Source organism: Falco biarmicus, chromosome 14, assembly GCF_023638135.1.
Source record: "Falco biarmicus isolate bFalBia1 chromosome 14, bFalBia1.pri, whole genome shotgun sequence".
In the NCBI taxonomy this organism is placed as follows: domain Eukaryota; kingdom Metazoa; phylum Chordata; class Aves; order Falconiformes; family Falconidae; genus Falco; species Falco biarmicus.
Genome location: NC_079301.1, coordinates 6,995,721 through 7,008,010, shown reverse-complemented (window position 1 = coordinate 7,008,010; position 12,290 = coordinate 6,995,721). Strand labels below are relative to the sequence as shown.

General features: G+C 38.1%; 1 long non-coding RNA gene across 2 annotated transcripts in view; it reads right to left on the bottom strand.

Annotated features, from left to right (window-relative positions):
• LOC130159034 (uncharacterized) overlaps positions 1 to 12,290 on the bottom strand; it is a 441,764-nt gene that overhangs the window by 195,974 nt on the left and 233,500 nt on the right. The gene's annotated exons all lie outside the window — the stretch shown is intronic.

The window sequence follows — 12,290 nt, the reverse complement described above, 5'->3', positions numbered from 1 at the left end:
CTTTCATCCACTTTACAAACTGAGGAAGCCACACTATGTTACGGAAAGTCAAGTTAATGTATTATGACCCAATATTAAGCACAATGAATAATTATCTTATTAGTAAACATTCTTAAGCCTCTCAGCACCATCAAAATATAACAATTTCCAGATCATCTAGAAGTCTTTCTCCTTTGTCTACAAAATGTTACACTAATGCATCATCAATAAATGCAAACTATTCCTGCAATTTCTATTCAAACTAAATTAAAATCCATCTGAAAACATGCATCTATCAACTCAGAGGATTATTCAAAGAAAAAAATATAAATAGCATAAGAAGTGAAATTCAGAGCTTAATAATTACAGATACAGCTCACTTTATTCTGACCAATCAGCTCTTAACAGTTTAGCCTAGTAAGACAGAAGTCAATTAGTACTTCTTTAATAGACTAATCATTTTGCATTTAATTGTCATATCAATAATACTGGCATATTCCTACAGCAAAGTCAATAGTTATTACATCAACTAATTAAAATCTGAGTTAAAAGGTAACTCGCTGAGAGTTCCATTCAGAAAATGCAAATTCTCAGAACTAAAAACAACTCATGGCAGGGGGATAGGGGAAGTTCATTTTCTTCTATGACTCAACCAAAAACATTGTGCGGCGCTCTCAAGCTATTAGAAGTGACTTTTTGATTGGCATAATGAGAAGAACAGTAAAACAGATGGGTCTCCTCTGAAGTTGTACAAGATTCCCACTGGATAATATAAAATGCTGACAGATAACAAAAGAATTCCACACTTGTTATTCACTGCAGATTAAAATTTAAACATCATGTGAACAAGCCAAGCATTTGAACCAAATTTCTTAGCTCTGCATTATAAAATACAGTAACCTGAAACACGAATTAATTGTTTGAGACTACAGGTCTATTAATGACCCCAGGAAAAAATATTCCTATTTACCATAATGAGACTAGGAATACTACATAGCTGCTATACATTCTGCTTTTCATGAATTTGAAAAAGCTTTTGTAGGATCATTGCTCTTAAGACAGCCTGGGGAGTCATGTGTAATGGTATTACCTGTATTACTTGCTGAAAAGAGTAGTCAAAGCAGACACAAAGAAAGATCAAATATTGTACTATGTTGGACTATTTTAGAATGATGGTATTAAAAAAAAAAAAACAAAAACAAAACATAAGAGAGTATAGTTTGATATCTGAGCATTGGTCAAAAATGTTGGTTTGTTGGGTTTTTTTGCTCTTTTTTCCCCTGTTTTTCTAACAGATAAATAAAGAAAAAAGGAATAGCATCTAGGATATCTGAAACCCTAGGATTTATGGATGAGCTCAACGTTTATGGTAAAACTGAAGAACGAGAAGAAACAAAACAGATAGAAACCTAATTTCTAAAGAGAGGGGAAACAAACTAATCAAAAAAATAAGTATATTTAAATGAATCTGCATAAAAGAAAGTAGGGGAGGAAAGAGAACAACAAACATTTTAAAAAGAGGGACAATGCCATGAGATAATTTTAGAGATGGATGATCAATGATGCTTTTGGGAATACAGTAGTTTGTGGATATTAAAGGAAATTTTGAAGTGCCTGAGCTAGATAACCCTGTATTTCAAGCTGAATAACATCTTAGATAACAGCAGAAAACCAGCCATTCTTCTCTGACTGCAACTGCTATCAAAAATACACAGTATTTTCACAGGCCCATTTATAAATAAATTATATTAATAATTGTACTGTGAGCAACATATACACTGTGCATAGATTTGTTCACTGTGTATTCATAGCAAACACACCTCGAGCTGCAATTCCAGCCTGTTCAGTTTTAAAATAAGCATTTCTATAATTACCTAGGAGTTAAAAATGCAAAATTAACCTTGATGAATAAAACAGCCTCGAAATACAGTTGGCACATTGGAGAAAAACCCAATACCATTAGCACACACCTTCAAACACCTTCTACATTAAATATTTTTATATACAGTTTAACGCAGATATTTATCATTAGATAATTCTCATGTATTTAGTATAATTCTAGTCTGATAAAACCAACTAGATAAAAGTAAAACAAAAACATTCACAAGTTGAGATGAAGGGAGAGGCAGAAGAACAAAACCATGTCATAAATGTCAGACTCGTAATGCTCTGCACCACCACGTAAGTGTTATATCCTCTCTAAAGGTGAAGAGATGTTCAAACTAACAAGTTCAAAGTTTTGCAGAGAGGATTGCTATGAATAGAATCTCCATGTTCCTAGTCCTTCAGCTTCAGGAATATAAATCACTAGCAATTTTTAACAGGATTTTTCTAAATAACTTTGATGGCATCACGGTCTTCAAGTTGACAGATATATATATGCATTCGCACACATATACATAAAGTTCTGATAAGTCCTGGTTGGGTGGTTTACCATAACAATAAATGGAAAGAGAAACAATTGTGTTCACTAAGAAAAAATACCTTCAATGCTTCTCATGCAAAATCCACCAGTTTCGTTCCTGCAATATATCATACTGCTCTTATGGTTAGAAGAGCTAAAAAGCCTGCCTAAAAAATTACATTATTTCATCCCTGGAACAGATTGCTTACAGAAAGTGTGAAGTTACTATCATTAGAGATCTTTTAGAATAAGTTCTGCCAGCACCTACTTGTGCTTTGATTCCATCTTGCAGCAGGAGACAGACTAGACAGTCTCCTGAGTTCCTTTCCAATGCAATCTTTCTGCAGATGCACTTTTCTTCTTCATACTATGAATGCATAAGAGAAATCCGAAAAAAGTGTAATGAGATTTTTATTAATAGCAAATAATACTCCAGAAAGTAGAATGTAGAAAGCCTGTCACCTCTATGATTTGACTACTAAACCACAACATTTCAAAGCATGTAACCTCTTCCTTCATGACCCCGCTATGTATTCAGGAAAAAAATAAATACAAGAACCAGGAATTTATTCCACTTCCAAGACATGTAGTTTATTGTATGAACCAACTAACACAAAATATATATTAGAATTAAACCCTGTCCACCTCTGCTGAAACTACTTCAGGAAATGCATATCAAATCTGTCTGCTGCAGTTAGTTTTTATGACAGAACTACTACAGAGAAATAAAGTGTCTCTGGTGAAAGGAATGTCAAGCTGCTTTGAATTGGCTAAACAGCATCTGATGTCCTCAAGGATTATAGTGCATTATGACCCTGCCCTGCCAATCTGTTTAGCTTCTGACGCTTCACCATATGGGGTCAGAGCAGTGATTTCTCATATAATGCTAAATGACCTAGAAAAGCCTGTAGCATTTACATTGCAAACACTTACTAACATTGCAAAGACTTAAGCACAGATAAAAAAAAATAACATATGTATTTTGATAGAGTCTCATTATATTACTATATTTGACTATTCTTATTTCTTAGTGGCTAGGATAACCAAATAAACACCTGTCTATGTGGGTTTCAAATACACATGGCACTTCTTTTAACTGATCTCAGTTAGGAAATAAACACAATGTTTCTGATATCACCTTGAGACTTGGACAGTATCATTTTTCTGATCATATCCTGATCGTGGCATTTCATGGAAATTGTCACAGCTTGGTAGGCCAACAACGCTCTTGGGGAAAACAAAGATAAGGTGATAAAAGGAGAAGAAACTCCTGTTCAAATTTAAGAGCATTCTGAGCAAATAGCACAGTGAAATGGTCATTAAAAGTGAATAAAAATACATTATTGTGATGAGATGTAGTTTAGCCAAGCAAACAGCAGTGTACTTATTCCAAGTCAACAAATTGTTCTTTTTTTCCCAGAAACTCTGCTATTACAACATTATAACATTTATATCTCTGAAGACAGAGGAATGTATGCTAATGAGCAAAAGAGAAAAAAGCTTCCATCAAGTCTGCTGTATGAGTAGATGCAAAGAAACTGGAAAAATACAGGGGCAAAGATGATCTCAGCAAGATGTACTCATGTGTTCTTTAAACATTCAAAACTCATATTTTCAATGGGAGTACCAGTCTAAAAATATCCAGGCTGCAAAACCATACATAAACAATGAGCAGAAGGAGCTTTGAAAGTTAAAAGGTTTTATCAAGATTTTATTTCCTTTTTTTTCAGAAGATAAATTGGTCTGTTTTCATGACTGACATTCATAAACTTATGTGTTAAACCAACAGAAACAATACAATCAAACATTACATTCCTTACAAACAAATGATGATGTTACTACTACAAAACACTACAAAGCTCCACATAAAAACCCCTCTCTTTTGGAAAGTGTGTATGATTTCATCTGGAAGACGAGCATTAACATGCGAGATACAGATAATGAGAAAACATCGGAGAGAAGAGAAATGGGAGGGTAAAAGCAATACAAAGTAAGGGGTAACAGATCAATAGGTTAACCATCTTCAGTAGTTACCTCCCCGTGCAACATGCAAGAGCATCTTAAATTAACAGAAAATTGCCTCGAAGGATACAAAGGGGTATGTACTAAACATCCAAGAAAGCAATTTTGATGTGTTTACAGGACTGTCAGAGGGAGCAATGTCAAATAATAAAGTGGATATGATTTGATTTTATAGACAATTATGGGTGAATGTTGAGTGCTGTGTTCAGGAGCAGAGACCCAACCTCCATTACCGTTAATGGGAGCACTGACTCCAGCAGGATTTGTAGTTGTACTAGAACTGTAATTGTTTGGCCTCCAAATACCAAAGTGCTGCTAAAACAAAATGTATCAAGGACTTCTCAGATGTGGAGGCACTGGAAAGGCCACACCAGGTAAGACACTTCAAGAACACGAAAGGAGTTTAGAAAGAAATTCTAAGCTCCTATTACAGTATTTCCTATTTGAGCATTATACCTCTTCCTATGAAACAATTGCCTGATTCACTCTGTTCTCACTCTTACGTTTTACCTTCCCCTCCTACATAAAAAATGTAATAAAATTGAATTTATTTCCCAGTTTATAAACTTCCCGTACCTCATGTTCCCTGACTCTCACCATCAAACCATTACTTATCATGTATGAGCTTCCTTTCCTACCTTTTTTTTGCTTAAGAGAAAAGCTGACTAGAAAACTGGATTCAATTTAATGAGAAACAAAAAGCTGGACAGTTTAGAAAGTTTTTACAAAACAGGCACTGCTTTTACATCCCCCACAAACAGAGAGTAAGCCTTACAGATAAGGCTTTCACCTGCGATATGGCAGACTCATGTTCATATCACTATTCTTCCCAACAAACACAGAAAGAATGTAAGAGCAGCCATACTGACCTATTTAGCTATCTTCTCACTGACAATGTTATATATTAGATATCTTCACTTTTAATACAACAAGCTGCAGCTCAGGAACTTCTTAAATTTTTCTTTATTTAGCAGAACTTAATGATTTATTTTTTCTTCTAAGAATTAGCCCAATTCTCTCTGAACCTACGTAAACTCTTCACATCTAGAGCATACTGTGGCAAGGAGTTCCAAAGCTTTAACTAAAAAGCCACCCAACTGCCTGCCTCAGATCCACTCTCCAGCTCACTGTTTTCAAGGTAGGGCCAAATATCTGAAGCTATTTGGCCTATCAGCAGCGTGCCTTAAGCCCCAAGCTAAAGAGCTCTTATTCTGTTTAGGAAGCATCCTACCTAGTGTAATTACTAACAATTTCCCTAAGGCAGAGCATGAGAGACTAGCTTTGGTCCAGTGATTAAAGCACTTATCAAAGATCTTTCTTGAAGAACCTAATAACTTGCATTTTTTCCAATAGAAAATATATTTTATTGAACAATGAATGTTGAGCAATGTTAAAGAGCCCTTGCTTTCCAGATTCTGGGACAGAGCAATGACCTTGCCCTCATGTTGAGGGAAATTCGACCTTTAAAGTCCACCTCCATAAGAAACTGTACATACTGCCCTTGCTAATAGGAAACACAAAGACAAATCACAGTGACTAGAAGTTACAGAATATTCCTGTGTTTGGAAGAGTGAAAAAGACAGAAATTTCTTAATCCTCATGTTCTCAAAACAGACTACCTACTGAATGGACTGAACCAACACACTGCTGGATACTAGCTACAAGAACAGAAGGTAGCTGACAACATTTATGGTATCATTAATAAATGCAACCAAAACAGTAAAATCAATAATATACTCCTTGGTGGTTTGATTCCTTTGAAGCAATGGGACAGGGCTATCGGGCAATAACTGCAGTTCTTCAAAGACCTGAACCAGTTGTTTGCTCAGCAGTTGATCCTTCTTTGAGAAAAGAATTACCTAATGCAATCCAGAGTTTACTGTTTAGGGACACGATGAAAACAGTGATATAAGTCTTGTGCAGACTTGACCTCTCAAGGTGGTATTAACAGTGGAGTAAGGGAGATCTACAGACTTCAAGACCACTTGGTACAGAACAAATGAGAAAGGCATTCACAATACTGTCACAAAAACTCTGTGGCCCTACTTTTGTTTTTACTTCAAATATAACAGTGTTAAATATGCGCCCATCATTCATTTAACACTGATAAACAGGAACATTTAAGTCCTGGACATTCTAGACCAAGAAAGAACAGAGAAGTACATTTTCTTAACAGTTACTTGTGATGAGATGAGCATTTCCCTATGAAAAAGTTTTCCTGTAGTACAAACAGCAATTTGGGTGGTGTGTGTGAGTGTGTGTATAAAATAAAACTTCACACAGAGTCCCTTTTGCATTAACTAAAAAAAATATTTAGTGTAATGAAGAATTCCACTAGCCAAAGAGGTGTTTACAAGCAATACCTTGTCTTCCTTACTTCACATTAGGCTGTACACTAGAAAAACAACTCACAGAAGTTCAAATACTCGGTTGCATTCCCAAATTTTTACGTTTTTACAAATGTAAATTTTTAAAAATACAAATTTCCACTTGAATATAAGCTTTCACCATGAAAAATGGTCAAAATTTTAAGTGAGGTCAGTTCAGGTGACAAGAAAACACCCAAACATACACAATACCCATCCATTTTTCTCTATGCATTTGAAAATACAAATGCACATACAAAGCCACAATTTTTGCAAGTCTAAATTGTTTAGTCCCATAATTCTAGAAAAACATCAGCAAGCACAAATGGCATTTAAAATACCAATATTCCCTGAGAATATACATAAACAAGTCAGCACCTATTACAATGACAGGAGCTCAAATTGGTAGGAGCTTTGACAAAATCTGTCTAGACCTTTTCTTAAAAACAAGCACACCTGAAAAGATCAGAACGGCTTTTAAGCTCAAATGCCAGTTTTTTTTGAAAATATACAACAAAACAAGTAATTTTTGGTATGGGGAGAATTGAGAATGACTGAGGGAGATGAGAAATAAAGGAGATTTGTAAACAAATGTCTTCCTTTGCATCCTTACAGGGTTTTCCCTTATTCTCAGGGTTGCTCTCAATCAAGCTATTCATCAGGGCTTCCTAAACTGCAATAAACCATAATACATGCTCCATTATATCCCTGGGTAAATTGTTTCATGTGCTTCCTCAGAAGCCTTAGACCCTGTTGCACTACAGGTTTCCTGCATGCTCACTTCTATTTCCTTCTTGCCCCAGACTGCACACCAGCAGTTTATTTCTTCTTGAACATGTCCATAAAAAGGAGAAATTTAGTGCCAGGTGGTTGCATCTGACCCTAATCAGGGCAAGACAAACAAGAGTTTTCTCTCTGCCCAGCCACAGCCTTTTAAAGAATGCTATAATGTGCAAAGTAACAAAACAGACTCTTTCTATAGCAATTGTACCATGTACCTCTTCTAATAGTATTCAGCTGGCAGGTTTCAGCAGCAAAATAATATCATAGGATAACAGAAGTTCTAAAAGTAATAGTATTCTAGAAACTGATGCATTAAACAAGTGAGGAGAAGTTCTCAGATTATGCAGCTGAACAGAAGGCCAGAGCATGTAGGTGCCAAAAGGCAGAACTTGAAAAAATAAGATAAAACCAGTATTAAGTGCAGTATCCATATTTTATGAACAAATCAATAGGACAGATGTGCTATTATGTGAGATGTCAGTTTTGAGTTCCTTTCTATCTTTGATGAGTTACTTTGCAAGCTTTTTAATACAGGTTAATTCCATAAAAACAAATAAAACAAAACCAACCCAAAAAACCCACACTGAAGCAAAATCATCCATTCAGAATTCTAGAATGATATTACAATAGCTATTTTTTCCAACTGTTGCTTACTTGAAAAATAAATACTTTTCTGCAAAATACAGTTTACATGCACAGAAACAGGCAATGTAAATTTTGGTGTGAGTTTATCCAGTACATAGTGGCATTCTTTCCACTTAAAAAGACACAGCCAAGGCCCATCTGATCTATTTATGCCACATTTGTTACTACAGCATAGATCACATAAAGCCACTGGACATTCTTATACCTTTGCCTCTAACCGCGAGGTGCTTCTGTAAACAAATGCTGGCTTGAGCCCAGGACAAACCTCCACAGATCCGGACAAGCCAAATTTTCCGAGGACAATCCTGCATTCCAGGAGAGTAATAGAGTGCCACATCCATTACAGAAAGTACAGCGAACAAACTACTGTGTAACAACAAACATAAGCAATAAACCTGTCACGATGCAAAACTTTTCCTTAAGTGGAAGAGAGCAGAATGCATTTCATTCTCTAGTTACTCTTAACTGATGACAAGAGTAGACTAAAATATTACCAGCTGGAAACACAACTTGAGATCAGTTTGAGAGTCACCCAACTCCACCTGGCCCAGCTGACATGCTTTTAAATTATATCCACTTAAGATGTTCTCAAGGAGCACTAACTTCACTGAACAGATTTTGCTATAGTCTGAGGTTTCTTCCATTTCCTGAATCACATACAAGCTGAAACAGCTAGAATCATACAATGGACAAGCCTATTCACATACATTTCATTATTTTTCATCTACTGATAGGAGCAAGATAACAACTGTTTTGATAATTTTTTTTTTTTCTTGTTACTTGTTTCATCTTTTTTTCTTCTGTCCCATCTTAGAATCTCCCACTCATTTCACTTGCCTGAAGTTTGCACAGCCTATGGGAAGTGCACCAGCCACAGAATATTTACACACTACATTTGCTTTTTCAAGATCTCACATTAATGGCAGAAGCATTTCACCTCAAACATTTTCAGCACACTGATTAGAAACATTTTGAGAAGCTAGAAGCAAAACCACATTGCAACAAAATTATGTTTTAAAAGATTCTAACTTTGAGTTAATCAGTGAAGGTATTTTTGTAATACTGGTAAACATAACCTGGCCCTGCTAGAGATTGTAGAGATGACTACTAATTGGAGACGAGTCATTTCAGAGAGCAAATGAAAGGTTTTGGGTAGGCACACTGGCACTTTGAACTTGAAATTCCACATACCCTGGCTTATTGTATGGTCACCAGAAATGCTCACTGTGATACTACCAACATCTTACCTGGGGCTGGCTGACAGTAAAGGCAGCAAAGTTAGTGCAAAGACACAGTCACTCTGAATAGACTGCACTGATCTGCCATTGTCTTCTGGGGCTTGATAGTTGGAAGTTCTGAAGCTGCTCCTTTAAAAACTAATGGCATGCTTTGAAAAGGATAAAGCCTTAGGTATTTGGTCACTATGACTGGTTTGTCACCATGCTCAGTCTTTCCAAGGATACTAGCAATTCCTTTCTGTCATCTCTGAAAGAGCTGGTAACATTTTACTGCGCATCCTTGGCTTTCACAGACCCACCTTTGCTGGGAGGAGCAGGCCTGCAAATGCCACTCCAAGGTGTTTGCCCTGTCCATAGCAATCACTGTATCAGTGCTTAAAATGTCGAGGTGATTTTTCTTAAATCTCTCCCAGAAAATCTATTTTGGTTTAATAGTTCACTAGGTTAACATTTATCTTTGTTCCTTACTTTTTCCAGCACTGCACCGGGTGTCTGTGCCCAGCGCTGGCAGCAGGCAGCCGCCAGGGCCTCTGTGCGGGGAGGCCGGGGCCGGTTCCCCACAGCCCGGCCGCAGCCATGTGCTGGCGCCTCTAGGGAAGTGCCTTGGAGACGGGAGGAGTGAGGGGGAGACGTGTGAGGAACAACCCTGGGAGCGCTGGGAAAGCACCTCGGAGACAGGGGGAATGAGGGGAAGACGCATGAGGGACAGCCCTTGGAGCGCCGGGGCCGGTGAAGGCGGAGGGGAGGGGGCGCGCCAGGCCGCGGGGCAGGGGAGACCGCCGGGGAGCAGGCTGGCGTTCCCTGAAGGATCAGCAGGCCATGGAGGTGCCCAGGTAGAAGCAGGTTTTCTGCACGGGACCTGTGGCCCAGGAAGGACCCAGGCAGGGGCTGGTTTATGCTGAAGGACTGCAGCCTGTAGAGTCTCCAAACCCCCACTTGCTAGACCCCCAGCCAAGGTCAACCCACCAACAAGAAGCTGTACTCCAGAGAATCACATGCTTTGTTTCTCCTGTAGGCTGTAGTCCAGTGAGAACACGCAGTGACTTCAATGGCAGACATAGCAGAGTGTCAGTAGTGCGTTATAGAACAGGGTTTCTTTTTCTTCATAGGTCAATGGAGATGAGGCTTTTCACAAGTTTTATCAAAATACAACATGAAGAACGTTTGTACTGTGGCTACTCTACAAGGCAACGGGAGGTCTTTATAAGACCATGGGAAATTTGCACTATATTCATCACTATTACATCATAACTATAGTATCCATTGAGTGATCTGGATATCAATTCTAGCACTTCTATTTGTGAATGCCTTCATGGTGTGCTTTGACACCCAAGAAAATGACAAGAACACACTTGTGGTTTAACCCCAGCTGGCAGCTCAGCCCCATGCAGCCGCTCACTCACTCCCCCCATGGTGGGATGGGAGAGAGAATCGGAAGAGTAAAAGCGAGAGTACTCGTGGGCTGAGATAAACACAGCGTAGTAGGTAAAGCAAAAGCTGCACACACAAGTAAAAGAAAACAAGGAATTTGTTCACCACTTCCACTGGGCAGACAGGAGTTCAGCCATCCTCAGGACAGCAGGGCTCCATCACGTATAGCAGTTACTTTGGAAGTCAAATGCCATAACACCACAAGTCCCCCACCTCCTCATTTTCCCCCCAGTTTATATATGCTCAGCATGACATCATCTGGTATGGAATACCTTTCCAGCTAGTTCAGGTCAGCTCACCTAGCTGTGCCCCTTCCCAATTTCTTGTTTCTCCTCCAGCCTTCTCACTAGCAGGGCCCAAGAAACTGAAACGTCCTTGATTTGACATAAACATTACCTAGCAACAACCAAAACCATCATTGTGCTATCAACATTGTTCTTCCACCAAATCCAAAATGCAGCATTCCACCAGCTACTAGTTAACTCTATCCCAGCTGAAACCCGGACAACGCTTTAATGCCTTTTATATTCTTCAAAAAGATCTGAAAAGGTCTTTTTCAAAAAGATCTGACAGACCTGTCCAGCAAGAGGTCTGAATTACAGAATGTCCAACAAAAGGTCTGAATTACAGATTTTAATCTCAGATTGCTTATGTTCATTTTCTCCATTTTGTAACCAGAAGTTTTGTTCTGTTTATTTTGTTGGAAATAAGTCTTAATTTTCCCGGAATTTCCAGACATTAAGCAAATAATAGTTGTTAAGAAAAAAAGCGTATTGAAGTCCCAGGCCTGCAATCATGAAGGTATATGGAAGACTAAGCACATGAACACTATGTCTGCTATGTCCTGCATTTGATGTGCATGCACTTGAGGGATTTTTGCCCTCCTAGCTATTGTCCAGGGAGTTCTGATAAGGATATACAAGCTCTGTCCTCTCTGAAGAAGGTAAATATGAACAAGAGCAAAAAGGAATTGAACCAGAATCCCTCAAGCGCTTCTGGGACTGCCTGACCCAAGCATGAAATAACCTGACAAGCAAAAGAGTTGTGCTCCTGATGTTGATTTTAACCTCTAAACTTCAAAAGAGGGCATTTCAGTGCAAGGTTCTAATGCAGATTTAAGCATTTGAGAACACAATATATAATCAGGGTCTTACTATCTGAAATGAAACCAGTTCCAAGAGGGTGATTAAGTATCTGGAGACTGACTATACAGGTGCATCTTTTCAGAATGAGTATTGTCCCACTCTGGTTACAAGGACAGGATGCCTTAAAGAGAATGCCCCTTAGCTTGTTCAATTTAGTAACAGTCTCCATTCTGACCTGCATTCTGACCCTTTATACAATGGAAGCTACCTTGTAAAAAGCTAGCTAGGATGAGCAAACTATTTCTGAGGTCAGTTTTGGAGTCTGGCACCAATCAGA